Source organism: Passer domesticus, chromosome 2 (genome assembly GCF_036417665.1).
Source record: "Passer domesticus isolate bPasDom1 chromosome 2, bPasDom1.hap1, whole genome shotgun sequence".
NCBI classification, from domain to species: Eukaryota; Metazoa; Chordata; class Aves; order Passeriformes; family Passeridae; genus Passer; species Passer domesticus.
In genome coordinates this window covers 85315719-85332148 of record NC_087475.1, presented here as the reverse complement: position 1 = coordinate 85332148, position 16430 = coordinate 85315719, and the positions used below count along the sequence as shown (strand labels likewise).

The 16430-nt window shown below is 34.4% G+C and overlaps 1 protein-coding gene across 3 annotated transcripts in view; it reads right to left on the bottom strand.

The window, feature by feature from the left end:
- TENM4 (teneurin transmembrane protein 4) overlaps positions 1 to 16430 on the bottom strand; it is a 1559611-nt gene that overhangs the window by 1092150 nt on the left and 451031 nt on the right. The gene's annotated exons all lie outside the window — the stretch shown is intronic.

The following is a 16430-nucleotide window of genomic DNA, read 5'->3' as shown; positions in this document are numbered from 1 at the left end:
CTATGTCCCCTCCAGAGGAATAAATAGAGAGAAAAAATACATCTTGACAGATTCAGAATCTCTTAAAAATAGTTGGAGTGAAATGGCAGTTTCTAAAAGACATTTAAAACAATCAAGAGATAAAATTTATTATGGTCCAGGTCTTCCCAATGGTCCTGTGAAAAAATCGTATGCTATCGTATACTGTATTTCTGGTTCCAAAGCAGAAAAAGGGTTTACTTTGCAACAAAATTTGTATTACTCTGAATGCACACTTTTAAATACCTGCTATAGTTTTTCTAGTAATCAGATATTCAATCAAAAGCTGCTTTTGAAGACATTGAAAGAGAAGCATATCATTACATGGTGCAAATTGTTTTGATTTCATGCAAACATTGCATCCAATATGTTGCAATCTTGATGTCAATTGTTCCAATAATTATCATATTCTCATGACATTACTGCAGCTGGTGGCTGGCTTATTGTAATTTTTTAATTCTTTTTTTTCCCCCCAAGAAATTTTACAGGCAAGAGTGGATTTAAAACCACAACAAACCATCACATAACTTTGTGAGAAAAGCAATTTTCTGAACAAAAACCACAATATTTCAAATAGGAGGAGTTAACATCATTTCACCTTATTGTGCACCTGCCTGAGAGATAGAGGCGAAAAGCAATATACAGAAGCAAACACCATAACAGGTCAATGGAGCAACTAGTATTTTGACTTTGACAATGACCTGTAAAAGTGTTTCAAAAGGAAATCTAAGACCTTTATGACACATCTAATGAAATACCACATGCACAAATGGAAATTTCCCATATTCCCATCCTATTGCTCATTGAAATGTATGTTTTTGAGGTAAAACAGGTGCATGAAATCAATAGAAAACAATTAGCAACCATCCGAGACCTATTCAAGATAAAGCACTAAAATTAATTGTCTTTGATTTAAAGGCAATTTGTATCAATTAAAAAAAATAAAATTCAAAGTTTTAATTCCTAAAAACAGTGAATAAAACCAAAAATTTTATTAAACTCTGTAATGGTCACTTAACTCTAATATTCTTTGTCTTTCTACACCTAATTTTCCTTTCCTTTGAATGTGCTGTTATCAGCAGCACCCTCCTTTGATGACTAGCAAAGTCCTGTCCCTCTAGTCCAGCTGAAGTTGCAGAAACCTTTATCAAGTTCAGGGATAATGGTCTGAGAGAAACCACCAAGCCTTTTAATCTTTTTAATTTTTCTTCTTTTTTATTAAGATTTAACTGAGCTTTGTTTCAGAGTAGTGGACTGTGAAACTAGGATAGGGACATTAGACTTTGCTGGGAAAAATATATGTATGAATTATTACTATGACAAGGTTGTGTGGATAGTTTGTGATGTGTGAAATGAAATCCCTACTCAATGTGCCTAGGCAATGCAATTAGTGCTATCCTGGTCAGGGATTTCATGTTAGAAATGAAAAGATTTGTCCTGAAAAAAAGTAGCACTCTAAAAAATTACAAAATCAAAAAATCCTTGAAAGATCCAATCTGATTTATAATTTTTATGCATGTATACTGAGTTAAAGTGAAAGTTATTTTCAATAAAATTTTGTAGCTATGTTCTGAATACCTAGTAAATTGCTGATCTGAATGGTAAGTGCAGAAAATAAGTAACTTGGTCTGGAATTCAGTCACTTTGTGGAAATGAGAAAACTCAAGGTGACTGGGAGGTTCTCATTCAAGTTTTCTAGCAGAATATACAATCTTAACAGAGGAAAAAAATCACACAATGGAGGAATTTTTAATTAACCCCCCCAACAACAACATAATTTATTTAACCCCCAACAAACAACAAAAAGCAAAAATCAGCCCCACAAACACACCAAAAAAACAACCTTGATATTTCTCCCAGACAAAGCGAAGCAGAGAGTACTAGGCTGAAATTACTTTATCCTGGAGAGAGAAACAAAACTGGCAATATGTTTTCCCTGCTGAAAATATGAATTTTGTTTCTTCCCTTCCAAAGATGAAATGCAATCTTGTTTTCCTCTTTTACTCCAATTTCTAACAAAGGAAAATTCTTTCAAAAATGGCACTGGTGGTAAAAAAAAAAAAAAAAAAAAAAAAAAAAAAAAAAAAAATGTTTTCAGCCAAGCACTGCCTTCAGAAACTATACAAACGGCTCACTGAGACGGAAGTGGACAGGTTGATTTAGCTGTTAGTCTTTCTCATAACCTTAATATTATTTATAATAAGCTACATATTCCTGGCTTCAGTGGTTTGAGTGGTTCATAAAGTTTTGTTCTGACCCTGTGCACAGACATAAAACCCATATTTGCAATATTATGTTCTTGCTGTAAATACAGTTTAAAACTATATATAAAATATTAAAAGCTTCTAACAATTTAAGTCTGCGTCAGAAATGTGCCTGAATCAATTTTTAGGTGAAAACAGCACAAAGATTGCACGTGGTAGGAAAACCCATGGTCTCGGGAAGGTTCCTAAGCACTGGAGTGTGTTACAGGGTCATTATGTTGTTATTATCTTCTTTGGCATGAATTTTGCCAGCCTTTCTACACAGTTCTACAATAGAATTTGGCTGTCAAAATATTCTAAAGGTGGCTCCAATAGTCAGTTTCTACACAGCCTCCTAGTATCTAAAGCCAAGTCAAGGTTCTTAGCCTCAGTGTCAGGAAACATTTCTGGGCATATTCAGTTTGCTAGAAGCCAAAATATCCTGACCTTTGGCTGTCCAGATGTGTGTGTTCTCTGCTTGTGTTCATAAGGGTAGGCAGAAAACACAAGGTTACTAAGATTATTTCTGACTGAAAGCATAAACAGGTTAGAATGTGTGATAAAAATCAAAAATTTTGGAACACTGAAAGCATTGAAACCAGGGTCTCCAAAAGCTGAATCTCTAGTCATTTGCAAGGTAATCCCTTGACTTGGTCCCTATGGCAATCTGGAGGAATGCATAACCAAAAAAAGTAAATAAAAATCCAGGTTGGAACTGGTCTGGAAAGGAAGGATATATTCCATGTTCATGAGAACATCTTAAAATAAGAACTGGAATGAATTATTTCATTCATAGGGTTAAGATTAGAAGGAGAGAACATGTACTTCATTCCGAATGAAGAATAATTTTTGTACTGTGTAAGCAATGCATTTCTGTGCCTACGTGTTTGTACTGTTGTCAGTGACATAAAATGAAAAGATAAACCTGGAAACCATAATACAGATTCTTAGAAAGATAAATTAAATTCTCTTTATTTTAAAACTTTTAAATGCAACATCATCCTACCTGTGTCATTGTTTTGCAGGGTCTTCTCAGACACCAGAAATATAAATTAACTTCTAAAAAGCATCTTTACTGTATATTTCCTAGTTCAGAAGATCTCTGATTCTTGTTAAAATATAAAAGTGCATTATTACTACTAATAATTCCACCTTATTACAAGTATAAAGAGCATTGTAGTCTTTAGATTAACACAACTGATTTGTCTGTTTGGAGTCTTTGAGCTAGTAACTAGATCTCAGGGATGGTGTTGAACCAATACAAACTCCTCTCCATCTTGACTGGATCTTCAAGATGCTATCAAAATATCTACTACCAGGAAGTAAAAAATAGCAATATTTTTGGATTTAATAAAGTGGAAAAGACAAAACATGAGATAAAAAAAGGCAGGGGAAGGTGTCTGGAAAAATTGAATCATAAAATGGTAAGGGACTTTCAAAGACCATCTCATTCTACCCCTCCTGACATGGACAGGGACACCTTCCACTCGACCACATTGCTCAGAACCCCATTCAGCCAGGCCTTGAACACTTCCAGGAATGGGGCATCCAAAACTTCTCTGGGCAACTTGTCCAGCATAGCACCACCCTCACAGTAAAACTCCAAGGAGGAATAGCTGGTTGACATGAGATTACCAACCGTAATCTTATACAGGTTTCTACTGTGGTATATTTACCGGGAAGCTGACCAGATCTTTTCTAAATAACAATTTGCAACCTTGTGACCTTTTCCTTCTTTTCATTCCCATTTCCCTTAAATTATCACTCTAATTTTTTCAAAGTGTCTCTCAGCAATCTGATAAATTATAGCTATATATTGAATAGAGGAAGCATTGATTTGAAATTCTTAGAAGTTCTACTCTGCAAGAATTTTGTGTCTGCCAAGAATTTAAAAATTTATATGTACTCAATGAAAATTGCTCTTACACAAAGAATAAAAGATTCTAGCAATAGTTTGTTGTTGGTATCTTAATTATGTTATTTGTACTTGGCAAACAAAGATTTTGAACATGTAAGCTAGCTGAAATGCTTTTTGATTCAAACCATATTCAACAAAATTGCACTCTAAATAAAAACCCCTTTGCCCTTTTATTTTTTCCAAAAAAATTGTGAGCCTTTCTTAAAAAGACAAAAAACACTCCAAAAGGATAAGATGTGAAAAATGTTGGTTTCTCAAGACCTGAAATGGTTTTGATTGTCTCTACTCTATCTCAGGGAAATCATCATTCAAGCCACCAGTCATTGCCTGCAAAATGCATACCTGTTCTATAACTGGAAAGAAATGTAATTCATCTTCTCTCTGTCTCTTGATCTTTTTCATTCCTTTTCTCTCCTTTAGCCTCTGTTGTAGGCTTTCACCTCATTGAGTCACATTGGAAAGCCTGGTTGGGTAGATGCTAAACGCCATGTCTATAAGGACACCACAACTCATAGAATCATAGAATTGCTTAGGTTTAAAGGGACCTCATAGGTCATCTAGCTCCAACTCCCATATGATGGAAAGAAATGCCACTCACTAGTGTTTTATGTATAGCTGACTGCTGAAATTGTCTGCAGGTCCCACCACCTGAATAACACATGACGAATAGTCTTCAGTCTCTACCGATTCAGAAATATTCTTCTGCTTCATGTATTTTGTCTGCAGTTGTAGAAATCATAATAAATTATGCAAATAACAGAAGCTTCCCGGGGTTAACTATTTGCAAGGAAATATTAAGATTAATTTGTTTAATTTATTCTATTATTCAGTCAGAGCTACAATAACACTGTAATGTAAATGCTTACTTATTATAAACCCCAGTGAATTAACATTACTTGCCAAACTGATGTACTTCCAGTTTGTCCTGTGTGTTCAATAGTGGTTTGAGTGTGGAAATCTTCCTTGGGATCTTCCTTGTGATCCCCAATCCCACATTTTTAGTCAAACTGTGCTATCTTTGCTTCACATTTACTTTAGTGAATACCAAGTTTAGCAACATTTGTAGGTGACTCCTGCAATTTTCATCCCTTTCATTTTAAATAAAGCTGTCCCCATTCTGTAAGTTCAAAAAAAGGCTATCTGTTTTCTTTCAGGTAAATAGTCTGAATTTCCTGAAATGGGTATCAGAAGACAGATGAAAACTAAACAAAACTTTTTGTGTGAATCAAGCACAAAAAAACCAAAAGCAAACCAAACCAAACAAAAAAAACTTTAAAAAATCCTAAAACCCAAACAAACAAGAAAAACAAAAGCAAAAAACAAAACAAAACAAAACAAAAACCCCAACCTGTTAACACAGAATTACAAGACAACCAGTCATGGAAAAAAATGGCTTTCTTGTTGCTTGTGAATCGCAGGTTTGCAAATAAAGCATTTGAAGGCATCATGTCCATGACAAAATTAACAATGTGCCCTTAGATTGCCAAGGCCTTAAAGGTTCATGGTCTTAAAGGTAAACTCACAGTCTAGTAATATAAGCCTCTGGATCTGTGATAACAGGAAGTCAGGACAGACAGATTTAATTTATTCTTTTTTAATAGATCAAATTATAGTATAGATCTTTATATTATAAATCCTTGAGGTCACTGATAATCTGGGGCTGATTTTAACTCATGCTGGAAGGTTTACCATCTTCCTGGTTCTCACTACATTTAGCTTTTTAGCATTCAGACTCTGTTTTTTAGCTAGTTACCTCTTGTTTTCATCTTTGTTCATTAGCATTGCAAATGTGTTCGTAGTACAAAGCTTACTCTTCCTTAGACTGTGTTTCATGATTGTCTCTAAGGTATTTATAATTATGTGAAAACAAACTTCTTCTAACAATTCTTGTTCCCAGAACACACAAAATTTTTTGAAACAGAAGGTTCCAAAGGGATTAATGTTTTTGGAATGATTTTTGCATTACACATTTTACAACATACCTTGTTTTGTGTTGCCGAAAGATAGGATTGTCTTCTCATTTAAAACATATATATTTTAAGCACATGAATACATAAGAGAAAATCATAGTTTTCATGTAATTATCTGCTGTTTTAAGTTGTGTACAGGTCTAAGTTTGAAATACCATTGGAAGGTTGTTTCCCATGGCATGTTGCCTGAAGTCCATTTTATTTTGAATTGATTTAAATAAACACCTTGGTTTTTTTCCCTTTAGTCTTTTAAGAAGCTGCCAGAGTTCCTAAAAAAAACCCATATTCTCCTCTCTCTAAAGCTGTGAATATCTACAGAGCAGCAAAAATAGCAGTAGACCATTTACTGTAGTAAACATAAGCTGAAATATTGTTATTATAATTGGAAAATTATTTGTTAAAAGGTTTGACTGAAATAAAGGTTCCTGACATAAATGTTTTGTTTTATCTAAAAGTTAAAAAAAACCCAAAAACAAAAACAAAAACAAAAAAAATCAACAAAAAAAATCTAAATAGCATTATGGATCCTATAAACAAAGAAAATATATCTAAATATAGCTGTAAAAAAATTACACATTATGCCAAAAGCAAAATGATGGTATAAAAAATTAAGATAGATGATTCAGACATACCCACTGTTTTCTCAGCAGTTTGGTGTTAAACTGTTCTTCATAGAATAACAGAATGAATCAGAGAGAAAAGCATCTCTGGAAACATTACAAAGTCAGCTAGGTTGCTCAGGGCAACTCCAATGCTGGAGACTACACATTCTCTTCAGGCTACCTCTACCAGAGCTGAACATCTTTGCCAAGGTAAAAAAAATAATTTTAAAATGAACTTTTTTATCACATTTTACTTATATTTTTGGTGTTTCAACTTGTACCCATTTTCTCTTGTCAACTATCATGGTAGTACTGAGAAGGTTGTGGCTTCACCTTCTTTATTGCTTCCCATCAGTATCTGTTCATGTGTTTACATTCCTTCTGAGCCTACTTTCCTCCAGGTTTAATAACCTTAGTTATCTCAGTCTTTCCACAAATTAAAAATGCTTCAATCTCTAAGTCATCTTTGTTTCTCCCTGATGTACTTCATCTCATATGTCCACATTTGTCTTGTACCAGGGTGCTCAGAAAGGGACACAGAACTCTGGGTGTGTCTTACCAGGACCTGTAGCAGAGGGAAAGAAATGCCTCACTCAACCTGCTGTCACTTTTGTGCCTAATACACTCCAGGAAGCTGATGTCATTGTCACAAATGGACACTGACAACTCCTGTTCAAGTTCTCATTCACCAGACACTCAGATCGATCTCTGCCAAGCTGCTTTGGAGTTGCTTGGTTCTTAGTTGCACTAGACTTGCTTCTGCTAGTTTAGATGAGTCATTATCCTTCTTGCCAGGGTTTAACATTTTCGCTTCAGTGAACCTGAGGTTTGTGTCAGGCTATTTCTTTAACTTCCAGGTCCTTCTGACTGAGAGCGCAATCATCAAGTTTATCAACCTCTTCTCTCTACCTTTTGCCAAGTAACTGTGGTCTTGTCAAGACAACTTTTTAAGAAGATTCAAGTATTTTGGTGTTGTAGGATATATAAGTGCTCAGAAAAATATTTTGCATTTTATCTGGATTGCATGAATCATAAGTTTTCAAGATCAATCAGCCAAGTTTAAGAAGCAAGACTCATGACACTTTATCAGTGCTGCTCTAATCACAATTCATATTGGTTTGAGGATAAATATATCACTTCAATGAGTTTACAGATTTCTTAATGGGTGCTTTGCAGGAAAAAAATTCTGTAAGATAAATATCTCTATAAACCTGCCATTATGAATGTGCACTAATGTATACAGCAGGATGAATACATTTACAAAAATCTGCCACTTGTGTCCCTCTTTTTTCACTTTGCTTTTTAGTATGGCAAGGCAACCAGATTGAATAACTCTGTAATGCTGTTCCCTTCTGTGATCTTTACTCTGTGTCTTTTATTTTCACATGCATTTGTACATACTTTAAAATGCTCATAATTATAATACTACAACAATATATCTTATGAAAATGTGTTCCATTATGAAAAATATGGAAATGTATAACAAGAAAGGTTGAGTGCTGTGGTAAGTAAAAAATTGTCAATATTGATGACATTAGCCACAACCCTTTTTCTCTGAACATTTTTTGATTATACTTATAATAATTTGAAGAGCAGTCAAGATGCAGAAGATCAAAACTTGGTCTTAGCTCCACTGATTTAAAATCAAGGAAACTGTACCATGTTCAAGTGTTCTTGATGAAATAGCTGAATTTTAATTTGGTTTCCAAATACAAAAAATCTGTTTCACTAGCAACCTGTTAGGTTTTTTTTTCTTCATACTCCTTTGATTCATTTCTTCAAAGTATGCTTATTTATGCATTCTTTTGTAAATGGAATCCCAGCTCATTTTGTGTTTCTCATTGGGATATCATTTAAGCATAAGTCAAGCTCTGCCATGTGCAGTCAGACAGTTTAATAGAAAAGATTACTTAAATACCAAAAGAACTGATTGAAATAAAGCCCTCGTGGATTCTTCAGTAAATATTTTTACAACATTACATACACCTTATAATGCTTTGTTAATAACTGTAGACATTGATGGGCTCTGGTACAGATTAGGTTCAGCAATCCAGGCTAAAAACTGTGGACAAAATAAATTCCTAAGACCAGATGTCTGTTTACATTAACCAGATCCTTTATTTTCTTTTATTTCTTTTTTTTTTAATTTTATGTTCACTCATTATCAGGATCTGAAATATCACTTCATTTTTTTATTCCTTCCTGAACATGGGAATTTCTGCTTTTCTAGGTCATCAACCTAATGCCAAGCCCACTTGCTAGCCCATAGAAAGAATTGCAAAGTTGCCCTCCTATTTTTGACTTTAGGGAAGAGTAAAATTCATACTGGGGCATGTAAAAAAGATGACTGGTAAGAACACAGCTACAGAGCACGCTGTATACAGGATGTGCAAGTACTTCAGTTGGTTTCAAAACTACTGCCATCTGATAACAAAATCTGCAGCCAGCTCAAAAGGAAATTATTGAGCAGGGTTATCCATGCTGATTTTGGTGCTGGTGAATGCACTTTTTAGAACACATGATCTATTGAGTCTTCTGTGGGAAAATTTGTCAAAATATACCCTCATGTTTCTAGGTTTCTTTTCAAATCTTCCATTATCTTTTATGTACAGAAATTACTATGGACAACCAACAAAAGAAAATTAGCTTTAACCCAGAAGAAAAGCTATATCCACTGGGGATGTTGGTTGACGGACAGCTGAATACTGGCCAGCATGTGCCCAGGTAGTCAAGGAGGTCAATGACATCACTGCCTGTATTAAAACAATGTGTCCAGCAGGACATGACAGTGACCATAGACAGTGACCATACCCCTGTACTGGCCATTGGTGAAGCTATATCTCAAGTTCTGTGTGCAGTTTTGGGCCCCTCACTTCAAGAAAGACACTGAGATGCTGGAGTGTGTCCAGAGAAGGGCAGTGGAGCTGGTGCAGGGTCTGCAACACAAGTCTGATGAGGAGCAGCTGAGGGAGCTGGGGGTGTACCTGAAGAAAAGGAGGTTCAGGGGGCCCTTAACACTTTCTACAACCATCTGACATGAGTTCATCGGCCTAGGTGGGGGTTTGCCTCTTCTCCCAGGCAGCAAACAATACAACAAGACGAAATGGCCTCTAGTTGCACCAGGGGAAATTTAGTTTGGATTTTAGGGAAAATCTCTTCACTGAAAGGTGTGTCAAGCACTGGCGCAGGCTGCCCAAGGAAGTGGTGGAGTCACCATCCCTGGACGTATTTAAAAACATGAAGATGTGACACTTGGGGGCATGGTTAAGTGGTGGACTGGGCAGTTTTGGGGTAAACAGTTGGACTTGATGATCTTAGATTACTTTTCCAACCTAAACAGTTGCAATGATTCTGGGATTTTGGATATTATAAGCTTTTTAATAGTAAAAAATAGACTTAATCTTATTTGTCTCTTCAAGGTATTTGAGGTTTCTTTTTCTGCCAGGTGATACCTAATCATATACTTTCAGTGACAAGACTTAAAAACTACTTAATAACTATCTTTTTTTTTCTTTTTATTGTTTGTTTCTGCTGCCTCCCATAATCTCCCTTACCCTTGGAGACTGAAATGACTTTGAAACTATTTACACAAGTACCTTTGGAAGTTCCAAGTACAGCAGAAAGCTCTAGAGAAGAGACCTTTGTTTCTCTAGAGAGAAAGAGAAATGAGGGTTCAATGACTGTGTGAAAGTAAGACACAAAATCATGACAGCCTTTTCAACTGCCTGATGAATTTTGGAAATCTTTATATGAAAACAGACATCATAATGCATGCTCAAAGGAAGAAAAACAGAAAATAACAGCTATTATCAGAAATTATGATTTCTGTACAAAGAGAACTCCAACTTAGCTTAGGAAAAGCTGGGCCTGTGAAATCTGCTTAGAATGAATGAGAAAACTGTGAATGTATGATTGTATACATAATATTTTCTGCAATGACTATCTCAATGTTTTTGACTGAGTTAATAGAGGAATAAAACTATAATGCTGTAGATAAGAGAGAAAATTTTGATTTCTAGGTTTTATTACTAATGTAATATAAGGGATTGTCATGCTGATATAACAACAGTAATGCAACAATTAGAACTGATATAAACTTAATAAACATGAATAATTTAAAAAAAAAAATTATTTTCTCTTAGGCATTAGCCAAATTTAGTTGCAAAATTTTGGCAAAAGAAGGAATATATACAGACAACAGATGGAAATAAATAAATAAATATGAATCATTGAAGTTCTCCTCAAGGATAAATTTAATATTTAATTAATAAAATCAGACAGTAAATACAAATGTAGTTAGCAGTGTTATAGTGATTTTTCCTATTTTTCCTTATTTTATATCAGTATTGGATACATTAGTTTTGATTTGATATAGAAATACTCATAGATGCTTACTCAAGTCACCCTTTGACTTCCTCTAATAACTCCCATATACATAACTAGTTAGATATTAATTTTGCTAAGTAGTAAGTGCTTAATTGGCTTTATCTAATCTGGGTGTAATCAGACACTCAACAGAGCAGAGGATTCTTTCAACCAAAAGGTCTCCTAAAGAAAAGATTGTCTCTGCTTCAGCAGCAGCCTCATTAGGAGTGCCCTGAGAAAATTTCCTAGTATGGAAATGGACTAGTTAGCCTAGAAAATCAAAGAAAACATTTAAAAAGCTTTCTTATTAGAAAATTAGTGTCCCTGAGCTGAAAACTGTAGTCACAGCCAAATAAACATTTGCAGAAGTTGAAATCCCATTTCCTATAGACAGAGCAAGTAATTTAAAGTATCTCTGAATTCTCATTTAACTTGAAGTTGTTTAGTGGCTTTGGCCCAGGAGAAACCTTATTTTCTCTGATATACTCTTCTGTAGAACAATTTAATTATTCTAGTAGAACTTCTTTCCATTTTACTTTCAATGGTGACGTTCTTTTAGGTTTTCGCTACTTAACACTTCTGCTGTAAAATGAAAACTGCCAGATAGAGTGATGTAGAGATGCCTATTGATAGTACCAGAGCCTGCAGAAATGTCAGTTTGAGCAGGTCAGAGAACAAGGCTGTTTCAGCTGTGTTAAACTGTTACAGTTGTCTTCACACTGTCCTCTTTTAATGCAAGAATTATCTTTATTGCATGTAGAATTGAAAAAAAAATTATGGAAAGGCAATGGACTGAAAAATTATACAATACTTTTGTTAAATTGCACCCCATAGCAAGAGCACAAAATGGGCAAAAGTTGGTTCTGGAGCAATGCATATTCCTTGTTCTGTGAAAAAAAGGAACAAATTTAGATTTGAAAATTTGATTCTAGGTTCAGTTGTAAACCTCACAAAGCCTTCAGCTGAGATAATCAACTCAATACTTATGTAGTTCTCAAACATGTAAGACTAGAATTTCTGAATGCAAACTTCCAGCCTTGATGATGCTTGACAAGGATAACTGGATCTATTTTATTCCCTATCTCAGAAGAATTCTGTTAGTACTGCCCATTCAGCCTGAGTACTCACCTCTGACATAAGAGAAGAGGGACTGAAATTTTAAAACCTCAAAATTTCTGAAATGCTTCAAATGCTTAAAGTATTATGTGAAATACTTGTTGCTATCCTACACAGGTTTGTTCATTGTCTGTTAAGCTCTAAATACTGAACAATGAACACTCCCCTTAGGAGAGTCCCTAGTATATGAAATATATATATATATATATATATATATGTAAAATATAACTACTTATGCATACTTATATAGTCATGCATGATGTGAGGGAAGTGAGAAATGTCCTTTCAAAACGAGAGCAGAAGTTTGTGTATTTGTGCATTCTTTTTTACTGTGTTGAATGGTAAGTCACAGCAATAGAATCTAAGAATAAGACACATACATGATGATGTTTTCACAGTATATTTCTCTAGTGCTTTGAACAACCTATAGCTTACAGAGTTTTTGAGCTAGTGCTATCTTTTGTTTGTTAGATCTGGAGAGATTCCTTTTCTTATGAATTTAGTTGCTTTTAAAACTTTTTTTCAACACTAAATACTGACACAGGTTTCTATGGTACTGAGTTTCACAGCTATGCTATATATTTTGTAATGGCATATCTACTTCTCTTTAACTTGACTACTGAGTAAAATCACCTAGATTTAACTATTTTGTACCCACATTTCTCTATTCATTATGATTTCATGATGCTCTGCTGCTCATATACTCCATGGGCTCATCCAGTCTGGAGGACTGTGGTCAGTTTAGTCCCTTTTGACTGTTTACTGCTTACTTGGGGTTGACTCAATCCCCTTTAGCTTTATCTGAATTTACAAAGAGACATGAAGCATCTGCAATATCTGTTGCAAAAATGAGTTCAGTAAGACACAAGCAACCCGGGAATTTTATTGTAGTACAAAAAAGAAATTGCAGACACTGGCAGATGCATAAATATAGATAATAATGTATAAAATAGACAAAACGATACCCAGACATAAAGATTGTGCAAGCAGATTAAATAAGACTTCAAAATGCATCACATATTTCATAAGCTTTCTAAGGCCAAGTAGATCTTCTGATATGCTGTGCAGATAGCTTACTTTTTCTCTTTGTTCTGTCTTAAAGCAGTTTACATTAATTAGAATACAGACACACCTTAGCTTGAAAAGCAATTAATTTCCCTGTGATGATTATTACTTTAAAAAGGAAGAATGGAAGTATTGTTTTTCTTTTTTTTTTTTTTAATTTTGTGACCAAATTTCACTCTAATTCTTAGAGGAAAATCCTGACTTTAACACCTTAGCCATTCTTGCAGGTTACTGGAATGCAATTCAAGAGCAACAGAAATATATTTATTGCTTTGAATCTAATTGAAAAATAATGCAGTTTGTCTTTTTCTGTACTGCTCCTAGCCAAAACATTGAAGAGTGGACACTCAATTTTGAGCCATGTGGTGAGGCACTTTTTGAGATACTTGGGCTGTCTTGAAGCTCATTGTGAGAATTTACCACAGCTGATGTAGTCATGTGAAATGTGCCACCTGGTAGAACTGACAATGAACTCAGAAGTCTTTATTAAATCTTCCTTTTGGGTGAAAATCAGAGACATAAAACTTCAAAAGGACTTTTAAATGATAACAGATTTAAATATGACAGGACGATTTTTAAACATGATGATCATGACAGGATTTAAGGGCCTAAACCAGGTATATCTCAAGAGCTAAGTAAGATGGGGTAGCTGAAATCTTTCTATTTGGGATTTTAAACTTGATTTGTATATATCTCATTGAATTTGTCTACCTTTGAGAAGGCAAAGAAATGGCAGAGGAGTCTGTGGATTTTTAGATCCACCCTGGAATGAGTCAAATGTTTTAGAAATTATTTAAATGAAATGTGATCTTTAAAATAAAAGTCTGTAAAATAAAACACAGTCCTGAAGATTTATTCTGAAGATGTATAAATCATAATGGAAGAAATTTTTAAGAAAAACATGCTCTGAAAATATTTAATATGTAAATGTTCCTGTGTTTAAAACTATCTGGCTTGCTTCTACAACCATCTCTTAGTCTGAGACAAAAAATAAACCCTCTAAAGTTTATACATTTCTAAAACATGTATGGAGTCACCTCTGGTACAGCCCAAACTATGAATGCCTGCTGCAATAAAACTTAAATTATTAATTAGGCCTAAATTATTAGGACATAATTTCACTTAACAATTATAAAGTATTTGGAATGTTTGAGTGCAGAGACTAAATAACCTTTGACCACTTCTGAAAACACTTTTTGCTGCCATTGCTATGAGGGTTTGCAGACTTTGCACACAACACATTAATGATTCTATGATTCTGAGGCTCAGTACAGTTATGATGAAATGGATGGCCTAAGGAGAGTTTATGTCACCATGCATTCATTCTAATTAATCTCGTGTGGCACTCTGGTCAAATTACTTTATCACAGTTTTTCTTCTCACTTTTTATTTCTTTCATCAATTTGAAGAGAAAATCTCTCATTCTTTAGGGCAGAAACTGTATTTCATGCACACCTTGTCAGGCCAGAAATGTTCACACTCAAACCGAGAATCAACAGTAGTACTAAACATTTACATTCAACTGAGCTTTGATATGGGTTATAATCTTTGGCTGAGGAATTATTCTGCTACAGATTAGCTCACTTTCTGCAACAGCAGATAATTCTTAGCTTGAACAATTTGTGATGTCAGCCAATATTATCATTATCACACTTCAAAAATAGGAGGTAGCTGAAAGAAAGTAATTTTAAAACAAATAAACTGAACTTCAAAAGTGTAACAGAAGTGTGAAAGAGTAATTATGGGGCTCTGCAGTCAATATTGCTTCTGTATATCTCAGCCGGTTGATTAACTGGCAAAAGTACTTTAAGCTACTCCTGTCATTTTAAATTTACAAATATTTTTCTTTCCTGGTGTACTTGGCATTTCTTCATTTGTGTTTCAAATATTTTTTTCTACTGAGATCCTAACTTAGCAAAATAATTAATTCTAGACAAAGGATTAAGCAGAATATTAACTTCTAGCTTTGTTAATAAGCAAGGAAAATGCTTCTGTGAAGATGTTTGTAAGCAGAACTGAGTGGGAAATAGTTTCAAACAATGATCCCTTAGCCAGTTAGTCTGGGCTTGGAGTAAAATCCAAACCATTCAGGGCTGGCAGTAGACATACAGAAATAGTCTTGGTTCCAGTGGTGTGGACTCCCATGTCAGAGGCATCAAATATGCACTCAAATCCTTGTTAAAAAGAAAAGGAAGAAAAGGAAAAAATAAAAATAATAATAAAAAAATTAAATTGTTTTCAGTTAACTTTCATTTAAAGCACAATTTCAGAGTTTTTACAAAGCCTAAATAATGTGACTTAAGGAAAATTATAATAAAATTAGTACATAGTCCCATGCAAGTATTCCATTTTATATTTAATTACCATAAAACAATGTTGCTCATCAACAGAAACCCAAGTATCTACCTCTTTATCTATGTTTGGACTGAGACATATAGAATGGATGAATTAATGTCTCAAGAACTGGTTCTTAAAATGCACCTGGATACAGAGAAGTCCCAGGAAGGCAGTGCTGGGAGAAAGAGCTGCATCTTCCAAGTGCAAGCAGATGATCATTGTCTGTGCATATTATTGGCAGATATTTTGTGATTACCTCTTGCTTGGCCTTTCCTGACTATGTGATTCTGAACTGTAAACCATTTCACAGTTAACATGTCATCCAAAGAAGATATAAAAAGAAAAAAAATTAGTAGATTAGTCATATTTTCTATAAACAGCAACAACAAAATCTGTGAGAAAATTCTAAGTGGTTGACTTCATTCTGTGAGGAAATTATAAAAACATAACCCCATGATAAAATAGACAAAAGAGTGCCATGGTCAATCTACAATGATTGTAGCAGCCAGTGGCCAGTGAGACATAATTTTCTACAAAATTGGTTTCTGATCTCTTAGTCCTAATCCTCAAAGGAGAATGAAAAATAACTTGTAAAAAGAACCTTGAGACTGAATAATCACAGCTTTGATACTAAACATAATGAAATTAATAATTACATTTGTAGATGTATCACTTATTACAACTTTTCCCTGCTAGGTATCATGTCTTCCAGAAATGCTAATTTTTAAAGATTTTTAGCAGGATCTGTATCAGGGATGTGATTGTTTCAAACTGAAGGATGAAGCATTTGCAAAAC